Raw genomic sequence first — 12,365 nt, 5'->3', positions numbered from 1 at the left:
TCATGAACTCCGCGCACTCGGGAGCACACACGGACCTCTGCCCCCACCACATTTTCAACCTCAGGAGCAAGACGATTGGTGAAAAGCTCAAGAAAGTCCTGAACACCTCCATCACCTCAGCCATCTTCCCTGAGGGCTGAAAACAAGCTGAAGTGAGCACAGCACAGAGACAGCCCTGATCACAGCCACCGATGACATCAGGGTTGTCCTTGACCGCAGCGAAACAACAGCCCTAATCCTCCTGGATCTCTCAGGCCCCTTTGACACCGTCTTCCATTACATTTTGATCAACAGGCTCCAACACATCGGAATCCAGAGAAACTCCATCAAATGAATCACTTCATTGAAAGAACCCAGAGAATCTGTCTTCCACCGTTCACCTCGGAACCCAAGAAAATCATCTGCGGCTTTCCCCAAGGATCGTCCCTCAGCCTTACCATCTTCAACATGTACATGACTCTCCTGGCCAACACTGTCAGATCGCACGGAATCAACATCATCTCCTACACCGACGACATCCAGCTCATCCTCTTGCTGTCAGAAGACCCCACCACCACCAGAGCCAACTTCCACAGATGCATGATGAACATCGCAGAATGGATGAAGCACAACTTTCTCAAGCCCAACACAGACAAGACGGAAGTCCTCATATTTGGGAACAACACCTTGCCATGGAACGACACAGGGTGGCCTACTGAATTCGGCCCATCCTCTGTCCTGACAGACCATGCCCGCAACCTCGGCATCATCTTAGACTGCCAGCTATCTATGAAGAAACAGGTAAACACAGTCTCTTCCACCTATTTCCACACCCTACGCATGCTCCTAAAGATGTTCAGGTGACTCCCAGTTAACACCAAAAGAACTGTCACACAGTACCACATCACCAACAGGCTGGACTACAGGAACACACTCTAAGTAGAAATCACTGCATGCCTCCTGAAGAGACTACAGACATTACAAACTTAGTGACAAGACTCAGCCTCGACCTCCCCTGATGGACTCACATCACACCCCACCTCAAGAAGCTACACTAGCTCCCAGTCCAGAAGAAATGTCAGTTCAATATGCTGACGCACGTAACCCTGCAGAACGAAGGACCAGCATACATCAACAAATGCAGGACCAACCAACCAGGCACCTACCATCCGCCTCCCTCTTCCTTCCAGACACCCCTGGATCCTCTGAGACAACAGCGGAGGATGCTCCTTCTCACACCTGGTGGCCAAAGCTTAGAACAACCTTCCCCTGCACCTCAGCACCACCCCTTTGCTCCAGCAATTCAGGAAAGGACTCTAGACCTGGCTGTTCGAATGTACAGATCATCACGCAGCAGTTAGAAGCTCCAGTGCCTCAGGACCCTCACTGGTGATTGCCATGCTTTAAATCATTGATTGACTGATTGCACCTACTTGAGCCCTGTGGCTGGCCTCTGATCTACCAAGAGTTGCCTCCAGAACCTTGTCCTTTGGCTGACATCAGAGTGTACTTAGCCTGCTTCACAACTGAGCTACAGATGAAACTCCAGAAGTTTGGGGCTCTTTGCTACCATGAGTGGGCTCAATGCGTCAGCAGCGATCACTGCGTTTTCCACCAACACAAAGTTTCAATGGTCACCTGCTCTTCGTGCCCAACATCGACCGCCTGTGTCTTCCATCAATGTGCAGCTCCAGCGGTAACCTGCTCCTCACGCCGTCTACGACCTCCTTGCAGACCCCGCCACCGCAAAGCTCCAGCTGTGGCTCCTCACTTGTACTTTGTGTAGTAAGGTCTTCACCAAGACAAACTGTTTTCAAAAAGCGTTCTATCACATTTGGCCTGAACTTGTGATGTTGAGCCAGTCTAGCATGACCAGATTAATGTGAGTGGCGCTTTGTGGTTTCTGGTACTATTTTCATCTGAAACTTTAAAAAAAAAAAAGCATGCCTCTAGTTCTACTTTTTGCACTTTGGTGTCATTTTATTTATTAAAAGTTACTCTATTTTTCTAAATTGCTTGGGAATTGTTTTCTTGTGTGTGTTTTCACTTTATTACTGTTTGATTGCTGCATAAATACTTTACACAATACCTCTAAGGTTAGACTGACTGCCTTGTGCCAACCTACCAGAGGGTTAAGGACAGGTTGATTTAGTGGCTTTTATGGTTCACCCTCAGAAGGATTGTTTTTATTATTTGAGTTAGCCTCTCACTCCTCTCAAATAATAAGTATAATTTCTTATATTGGTGTTCAGTGGTGGGATCCAGATTAGGTGTTTGTGCAGTGTCGCTTAGTGATTTGTGTAAAATCAAAAATCTCTTATAATTATCTGATATCAGAATCATTTACAAAGAAATCTCCATTTTACAATTAATTAATTTAAATTCCATTCCTCTCACATTTTTCTTGCGCCTGTGATTTTGCTAAAATTGAGTTGGAGCTCAGCAGCTTTGAAATCCTCAAGGTGGCAGAAGCGAGGAAGCTCTGCAAGGAGAGAAGGCTAACTTGGGGAAACCAGCCACAAAAGTGGACTTGCAAACAGCCCTCAAAACCTTTAAGTAAGTCCCCAGGATACAAGCTGCAACAAAAGAGTGGTAGGCTGATGACCTTGAAGATGGAGAGGTAGATGTGAAGGGTGAGGAAGATAAAGGAGATGGTTTAGCCACTGACCCAGAGCTATAACAAAGGGAGGAGGAACACTTGCCCACAGGAGCCAGGTCACTTACCTCATCTGTGGCTGGGAGCCTTACCAACCTGTCCCCTAAGCTTGCCAAGCTGAAAGTGGCTGCTGAGGAGAAAAAAGCAAATGTGGCCATGGAGGAGAAATGCTGGCCATGAACGAGGTAGCTGTTAAGGCCCTAGGGGAGAAGAAAGCTGAGCCAGAAATGGCCTTTGAAGAAAGGAAAGTAGCTCTGGAGGAGAAGAGAATATCGCTGGATCATGAAGTGAGTCAAAAGGAACTCAGTAAAGATAGTGACCGTGACAATCCAGTGTCCAAAGGAGACAAAAGGGTTCACATACTCAAGGCCCGGTGCCTAGCTTTGTGGTGGGGAACGAAACAGACAAGTGGTTAGAAGTCTAGGAGGTAGCTCTAGAGATACATAGGGCCCCTGAGGGGAATTGGGGAGCCAGTCTCAAAAGCCATATACCTGCTGAGGGAAGGGATTATCTGTGGGCCCTAGAAAAATGGAGCAGGATGCAGTATCCCCTTATGAAGGAAACCCCTAGAGATCAGAACTCCCATGAGGGTGGGTAGTTCTCCCTGCTTTCTGGTGCGGGAGACATTTCTTAGACTTAACATCTTTGGTGTGTTATTCGACTTTTTGCCTTGACTATCCTGTGTAAGCTGCACCTTTATTAGTTGCTATTAGGACTCTGAACTCTACCCCTGCTAACAAGCAGTAAAATGATTGTGGTCTCTCCCTTCAACATGGTAAAATTGGTATACATCTAACTGGAACATTTCATTTATTTACAAGTCTCTAGTAAATGGTACTACATGTGCCCAGGGCCTATGAATTAAATGCTAAACGCAGGCTGCTGCACTCATTGTGCCACCCACTAAAGTAGCACAGTAAATCTTGTCTCACGCCTGCTACGGCAGCCTGTAGTGAAGTTTTAATCTGCCATTTTGACTTAGCAAAATAAACCTTTATCTGTAACACTTATAAGTCACCCCTAAGTTATGCCCTAAAGATTCATAGGTCATGGTGCATGGTATTTAAATGAAGGACATGAGCACTTCAATTTTACATATCCTAACAGTGAAAAACTCCTAAAAAGTTATTTTTTTAAACATCTTTTTACTTATTTGGTTAACATACCGCAGTTATAATTGACAGTTGTTGTACATGACAGTCAAGACAGAAACAAAAATCCCCACAATCGAGTGGCTGCCCTGCTGCCTGGGAAGAGGTCAACGACTTTTCCTCTGAGGTTCCTCTTGACATGACAGGGAGGTCCAATCTGAAGATCATCCTCATCGGGAACTCTGAGGTGGGCAAGTCGGCCTTGATGAAGCAGAACCTCAACAACCGCTTCAGCAACCAGTACTGCGCCACCATCTGGGCGGACTTCCTGACCAAGGAGATGCGGGTGGACAACAGGATGGTGACGGTGCAGATCCGGGACACTGCGGGGGGGCGATCGCTTCCAGTCCCTGGGAGCGGCGCTGTACAGGGGGTCTGACTGCTGTTTGATCGTCTTCGACATCACCTCCCCTACCTCATTCCATGCCATTGATGTCTGGAGGACAGAGTGCCTGGTCCAAGCAGATCCCAGCAACCCTGACCATTTGCCCTTTGTCGTGATTGGAAACAAAACTGACCTCGCTGATCGACAGGTTTCTCCGCGGCAGGAGTGTTGCAAAGGGCGCATCCCCCAGCACTTCGAAACTAGCACAAAAGAGTAGTTGAACGTGGAGGAGGCCTTTCTTTATGCAATCAGGGTAGCGCTGAAGAATCAGAAAGAAAACTAGCCCCCACCGGATCTGAACTCTATCCAGCTCACAGCAGTGGGTCGCAGAGGAGCCCACGGGGAGAAGTACAGCTGCTGAAGGGACCCTGAAGAAGGTCCAACCTTGACGTTTCGCTACTACCTACTACTCCTCATTCAGTCCATGCCATTGCTTCTGCCCTGGTGTCCTTGGGGCACTGCCCCCATGTTGGTCTTGCTATGTGTGACCTTTCAGGGTGTTGGGGCCTGTGTCCCAAACATGGACCTCGATCTGTTGTGTCACCCAATGATGGTACAAGGTGAATTAAAATAGGGGCTTATTTAACAATGAAAATGAACCACAATCTTGACACAGTTGAAATGTACCCATTGATCTAAACAAGGCCCTCAAAGTTTATGACTTTTGAAACTCTAGTTTTTACAGTATTTTGAATCAGTAAGTCGAAGGCGGCTGGCAACTGTTGCCCGACTTGGCACAAACTGTTCTTTATTCCTCCGAGGGCAGAACGGAAACAGGAACGGAGTAGCTGCAGGAGGCCAAGAGGTCATTGATAAATATTTTCAGAAGTAAAAAAAATAAATCCCCACAATTAGTATCTTATAGTTTGACTTAATGGTTTGCCTAAGCGTTGTCGTTCATTGTGTCCTCAAGCCAACCAGGGCCATTCCTGTGTGTGAGGGGAGGGGCACAAATATTTCCTCAGTGGGTGTTTCATTTGCCCCACACTTTGTTTCACTTCGAGAGCAATCCCTGAGTTCAAAGACTGCTTTCTCTGCTAACATGCACCAGTCCATGTCTCGCCTCCACTCCACCACCGTCGGAGGCTCTGATGCTCCCCATTTGTTCCGCTTTGCAATTGTCATCCCCAAGGTCACCCAAACCTGCTCCATGCGGGCAATGTCTGTCGCTACCCACACATTTAGGAGGCACATTTTAGGCTGTAGTGAGAGATTCTTCCCACATACTTGTCATAGCTCTTATACACCACTTCCCAATACTGGTGAATTACCGGACCTTCCCATAACATATGATAGAATGTGCCTACCTGGGTACATAAAAGGTTACAATATGCATTTTCACTTTTCCCCATTCTAACCAGTGTTTCACATGAGCAATATATTCTATGGAGTATTTTGAGCTGTATCAGCCTAAGTCGGCTTGTGATGGCATTTTCTTGGGGGGAAAGAACGCGCCTCTTGCCATTCCCTGCTGTCTAGGTTCCCTAAACCTGTTTGCCATTGGGAATGGAGTCGTATGAGGGGGTCTGGCAAGTTATTGATTATTTTTTGGTAAGTCTTGGAGATGCTTTCCGAGTCATGTGATTTGTCAATAGTCTGTCTTCCAGAGGGGAAGCCTCCGGGAGGTCCTGAGCAGTTGGGATAGCCGCGGTCATACTGTAGGTATCTATATGTTTCAATTGCTGACATTTCATATTGTCTTTGCAATTCAGTGAATTTGAGTATTTTTCCCTTGAACCACAGGTTGCCCACCCTTGAGATGCCGATGGTGTCCCAGTTCTTAAAAAGGTTTTCCACTAACACTGGGTTTTCATATTACACTTCATAAGTGATAACTTCAATTTGGAAGCAATATATTTCTCCCACTGATTTGGATTGTAATTTGAAATCTTAAAAAATCTATAAAGGTAAAATTGGATTTTAAGTAAGTATTCTGAAAGTGTCACTTTTAGAAAGTTGGCAATGTTCTGCCTAAGCCAAAAGTGCCTTTCTTCCAGTATCCAGAGTCACATGACTGATAATGGCTCTTCTGAGGGGTGATATGTAACAGGAAACAAAAGGGCCTTTGATTGTGGGAAAGGGTGTTTCTCTTCTGATGCAATGGTGACAATCCGATGAGATAAGGTACCAGCAAAGGGTTAATACCGGCTGGCACTCGGGAGACATATGGAGGGAACACAACTCAAATCAATGGCAGTACACACACTTCTCATGCACACACAACAGCTTCTCCTGTCCGGACTAGATTTTCCCGAAGGTCTTGAATGCAGATTGATTTAGAGCTGCAACGCATTATGTGAGAGGCATATCCGATCATTCTACAATTGGGGTCATGCTGAAAGGACCATTCAGAGAATTTCCGCTGGCTCCAAGAATAGATACATGATACTTGCGAGACAGGGCATGGGGGATAGAATTAACCCTGGGCGTAGTACTACGCTACGCTCGCGGAGCGCACGTAGTTTGCGCTACTACGCACTACGCAAACTGCACATAGCACAGTGCAAAAATGCGTAGCGGGCATTTTTTGCTTGCTCGCGGTCCTCAACGTCAAGTTGGCGACTGCGAGCGAGCAAAATAAACATCCCGTCGAGAATTTTTCATCGTTCTCGATCAGCAACATCAAGCTGCCGGTCTCGAGCATGGAAAATAAACCTCCCGGCGAGATTCTCAACGCGGGGAGGTCAGGTTTCTCATTGCAAGTGGTCGCGTATGGTCGCGACCGCTCGCGATGAGAAACAACCAGTCCGCGTTGAGAAAGCTGCCACTCGAGTACAAATCTACTCGAGCGGCAGAAAACAACCGCTTGCACTGTGCAAGATGCCGTTTGCAATGATTGCACAATGCGGACAAGCATTCGTCACACTGTGCAATCAGTGCGAACAGCATTTCCCTACCGCAATACCTTCCACCCCTACATTTTAATGTTTATGGTCTTTTCTACATATATAGTATAGAGGGGGCAGGGCTAGAGTAATATCAGGTATGGAACCGTTATGGAACCATGTTTCGGTCAAGAATAAAAAATCATATTGTTCATCATCTATCACAGTTAGGAGCTCCCACTTAATGGCATGGTTGGGATCTACAGTTAATAAGGTCAATGAAAATGAAAAGGGAGATGACAGCCCTAGAGGGGAGGACGATAGCGGAAGGGACGGCGATCCTTTGCCACTATTTGCAGCTAAAACAGCAAGATCTCCATGCCCTAGCTGAAAGCAGGGTGCAAAGCCATGCACTGGTACCACTGCATTGATTATACGGCACAGGGGACAAAGCTGTCAAATTGTTGACCTGGTTAGAAAGGAGGGACCAGAGATGTTCCTGGGTGGTGAGGTAGTGGATCGGGCAGGAGGGTACAGAGGACCAAAGCAGCCAAAGCAGAGACATATTCAGACTATTATTAAGGGGTATACCTGCGGGTCCTCTAGAACTGATGCCGACTGTGTAGACTTCCTCAACAATATTACTTTGCCAACACTCGTGCAGGGGGAGAGGGAGAGTCTGGACTCCCATTGGACAGGGGGGTGCTGACAGCTGCAATTCGGGAACTGCAGTCCGGGAAGGTGGTGGAGCTATACAAGATATGTGCTGAAAAAGTTGCCAAGCCTCTATTAGGCATGTTCAGGTGGCGTGCGAGGAGGGCTGCCTGCCAATAGGCCAGCGAGCAGCCACCATCGTGGTCCTCCATAAGAAAGGTAAGCCACCAGCAGACGGTGGCTCTTACAGACCTATATCCCTGCTCAAGTTGAAGCAAAGGTACTGGCCAAGGCGCTGGAAACCAGGCTTCATGAGGTGATCACCTCTCTCAGGTACACCCAGGTCAGTCCGGCTTAATGCCACACAGAGGAACTCGTCTGAACCTATAGCACCTATACGAGGTACTACATATGACAGAGCCACCCAGCACGGAGAAAGTCACCTGATGGCCCTAAACGCCAAGATGGCTTTTGATAGCATAGAATTGAATTACATGTTTGCTATGCTAGCCAGGATGGGCTTTGGGCCAAAGTATTGTAGTGGGTTAGGCTCCTCTACCAGGCACCCCTAGCGATCGTAATTGTCAATGGCGCAGTGTCCTGGGTGTTCGCACTACACAAGGGGAAGCGACAGGGATGTCCACTCTCACCTATGACTTTTGAGCTGGTCCGTGAGCCGCTAGTGGGGTGGGTGTTCCAAGGCCCGCTGATAATGGGACTGCGGGTGGTCAGAGGTTGGGATGAACATATATCTCTCAATGCAGATGACCTCCTCCTGTACGTCACTCAGCCATACTCCTCCATAGGCAGAACACTACAGGTACTCGATGTGTTTAGAAGCTTTTCTGGCTACCAAATATACTGGTACGAGTCGGTGATCTATCCTCTGGAGGGAGGTTGGCACAGCTGCCTTTGGAATGAGCTGCACCAGTGGTGCTGGATGGATTTAAGTATTTGGGCATGTATGTTGCCCAGGACCCCCAGGAACTTCTCCACAAAATCGTGCTTCCTCAGCTAGAAAGACTATGAGGAGAAGTTGCTCACTGGCAGAACTTGCCCCTATCACTGATTAGTAGGGCATCTCTATATAAAATGATGACCCTCCTGTACCTATTGTAGTGTTGCAGAACACTCCAATTAAATCCCGCTAGGAAATTAGACCAAGTCTGCACACTCCTATGGAATGGCTCCACTCCGAGAGTTGCACTTCATAAATTACAGAGGGGAATATATGAAAGGGGTTTGGGGGTACCTGATATCCAGATGCACTATTCGGCGACGCAATTAATTGATGATTGGGTCTTTTTGGACCAACAGGAACCTGCCTATCGAATGGACAGGGGCGCTATGGGTCAGGGAGGATATGAGGCGACAGAGAAACGGGGCCTGCCAGCACACACATAGACGTTTGTTAGGGCATGGAGAGAAGCCACAAATGATCTAGGTTGTCAAGAAAAATTAACAAATCTGACCCCATTGTGGCACAGCGACCTGGTACGAGAGGCTGGGGACTTAACGGTCTTCTCAAGATGGGAATTAATAGGGATAGAACACCTGGGCACCGTCTGAAGGGGGCAGGCCATGATACCATTTACAGATCTCTGCCATGAATATGAACTAGCGGATACGGAGCAATATAGATATATGCAACTTGGCCATACCATGAAGAGACATATCTTAGAAGGGGAGCAATTGCCCGAGGAACCTTTCTTAGAAGACCGATTGCTAGCAGACCCTATACCCGATAAAGGGATATCAGGCACATACAGAAAGTTGATCAATCCCGCCCTAGACCCATTACTAAAGTTCAGAAAAGCATGGACAGGGACCTAGGCAACATAGATGATGACTGGATAGAAGCTTTACAAAGCCATAGGGAGATTGCTATTTGGACAAGATTCAGGCTAGTTCAACTGCAGATCTTACATAGATCATATTATTCCAGAACAGTATTATATACAATTGGGACAAAGCAACTCCTTTATGCCTGTATGCCAATTAAATCCCGCTGGAGATATTTAGGAAATTAGAGCAAGAAGTCTGCACACTCCTATGGAATGGCTCCACTCCGAGAGTTGCACTTCATAAATTACAGAGGGGAATATATGAAAGGGGTTTGGGGGTACCTGATATCCAGATGCACTATTGGGTGACGCAATAAATTGATGATTGGGTCTTTTTGGACCAACAGGAACCTGCCTATCGAATGGATAGGGGCGCTATGGGTCAGGGAGGACATGAGGCGACAGAGAAACGGGGCCTGCCAGCACACACATAGAGATTTGTTAGGGCATGGAGAGAAGCCACAAATTATCTAGGTTGTCAAGAAAAATTAACTAATCTGACCCCATTGTGGCACAGCGACCTGGCACGAGAGGTTGGGGACTTAATGGGCTCCTCAAGATGGGAATTAATAGGGATAGAACACCTGGGCACCGTCTGAAGGGGGCAGGCCATGATACCATTTACGGATCTCTGCCATGAATATGAACTGGCGGATACGGAGCAATATAGATATATGCAACTTGGCCATACCATGAAGAGACATATCTTAGAAGGGAAGAAATTGCCCGAGGAACCTCTCTTAGAAGACCGATTGCTAGCAGACACTATACCCGACAAAGGGATATCAGGCACATACAGAAAGTTGATCAATCCCTCCCTAGACCCATTACTAAAGTTCAGAAAAGCGCGGACAGGGACCTAGGCAACATAGATGATGACTGGTTAGAAGCTTTACAAAGCCATAGGGAGATTGCTATTTGGACAAGATTCAGGCTAGTCCAACTGCAGATCTTACATAGATCATATTATTCCAGAACAGTATTATATACAATTGGGACAGAGCAACTCCTTTATGCCTGTGTGGGTGTGATCAAGTGGGCACAGGAGCATTGGAAACAAATAACTGATGTAATGGACCAAGTGATATCGACGACAGTCCTGGTAGAAGCAAAATGGCTTGTTCTAAACACTTCAGGGGAAGAGTACTGGCCTTGACATCAGAAAATGTGGCTGATGTTGGTGGCAGGGGTTGCCAAGAGGAATATAGCGTGGGCCTGGGGCAATGCAGCTCCTTGTACTCAAGGGGTTGTACTCAAGGATGGCTCCAGCATGGCTCCTACACTAAAGTGGAGGAGCGTTGCCCCACTGCTTTAAAGCAATGCACTGCAAAGTAAAAATAAAATGATAATAACAGACGTCCGTTATTATCATTTTATTCTTACTATTGCAGTTGCACTGCAGAGCAGCCCGTTGATAGGGCAGGCGGGGCCGGCCTCCCCTGAGGTTGAGGCCGGAGGAGGAGTGTTGGCTGCACCTAAAGTGCGCATGAAGGTTTGGCCGGACGGGTTTGGCCAGCCAAACGGTCATGCATACTGTGCATGTTCTCCACAGGCTTTATTATACAGTGTTATTGGAGAACATGCCCAGCCTCCAAGCCCCTGTCTGAGCGAAGAACCACGTCGCTAAGATCAATTGGTCAGGGGATTCTGGGAGGTTGGGTACTTCCTGCTGGAGAAGACGCAGCAGCTGCGACGCCCACGGCGACCTACAGGTAAGTATTCTTTTCTTTCCTTTTTTCCCACCTAACTCCCCCCACCACCACCACCCCCTTAAGCTGCCCCCCCCCCCCCACCAAGCCACCGTTCCCTATCAGTCACCACTGGTTGTACTCAGCACTTCCAGAGCTTCAAAAGGCAGCCTGAGTGCTGTGCACACCCCAGTCCTGACTTCTGAAGCTGACTGACTTGTCACTGGTAAATGTAACTGACACCTGGGTGTGCCTGTCCTTTGTTACGCTAGATGGTTTGGAGACAAACCCAGAGAAAATGGCAGAATTCACCAGAACCAGTTTAGGGGTAGACAAAGAGGAGGACCCCACACACAGCCTGGCAATGGGTATAAAAGTGGCACCCTCAGAACCTCTAGGCAGAATTCACCAGAACCAGTTTAGGGGTAGACAAAGAGGAGGACCCCACACACAGCCTGGCAATGGGTATAAAAGTGGCACCCTCAGAACCTCTAATCAAAACACTCCTGGATCTGCGGAAGATTCAGAACGAGGACGGACCTGTGGTCTGAAGAAAGAAGACTGCGCCTGCGCGCCTTGCACTCAGGAACCACAGCAGGGAGTCCTGGTCACTCCTGTAGCACCCAGGTTCTAAGGCAGGCTTTCAGGCACCAGGTCTCTAAACAGCCATAGCTCTCTGAGGATCAAGCCCCAACTGGGCAGCTAGGCTTTCTTCAGAGAAGGATTCCTTTCTCCCTTGGGTATGCCTGTAGCAGTTGCAAGAGGATAACAATGTGCCCGGGAGAGTAGTTAAAATGCCTGGGCTTTTCCCCAGTAGTCAGGCATAATTTTCTTTCTTGCAGATGTTTCTTGCCAGGTTCACAGATAGTCTGATGAGGTGTTGATGGCAGTCATATTCTGCACATAAGCCAGTGAGTGGAGAACTCTATACATACAATCTTGGCATCTTTCTTGCCAAAGCCCAAGCTCCCTTTTCAACATTACTTTAATCTTACTGAAAGCTTTCATAGAGGACCTCATTCAAGAAAGACCTAGACTTGCTTCACCTGCGTGAGCTTTGCATTCCTTTCTAGTCATTCTCAAATAGAGATAAATATCCTGGCCTCTCTTGGTTATGGAACTGGTTTTAACTCCTACTGGGAACACAGACAAAGTCTATGGTGACTCTAGGCATGAATGATTT

At 47.5% G+C, this 12,365-nt stretch overlaps 1 pseudogene; it reads left to right on the top strand.

Annotated features, from left to right (window-relative positions):
- Positions 1 to 3,919: 3,919 nt before the first annotated feature.
- On the top strand, positions 3,920 to 4,532 carry LOC146817197 (ras-related protein Rab-7a pseudogene; annotated as a pseudogene).
- The last annotated feature ends 7,833 nt before the right edge of the window (positions 4,533 to 12,365 follow it).

The sequence above is a fragment of the Triturus cristatus genome, chromosome 6 (genome assembly GCF_964204655.1).
Source record: "Triturus cristatus chromosome 6, aTriCri1.1, whole genome shotgun sequence".
Classification (NCBI taxonomy): Eukaryota; Metazoa; Chordata; class Amphibia; order Caudata; family Salamandridae; genus Triturus; species Triturus cristatus.
Note: the sequence above shows the minus strand (reverse complement) of the source record. Positions and strands in the feature narration are given on the sequence as shown.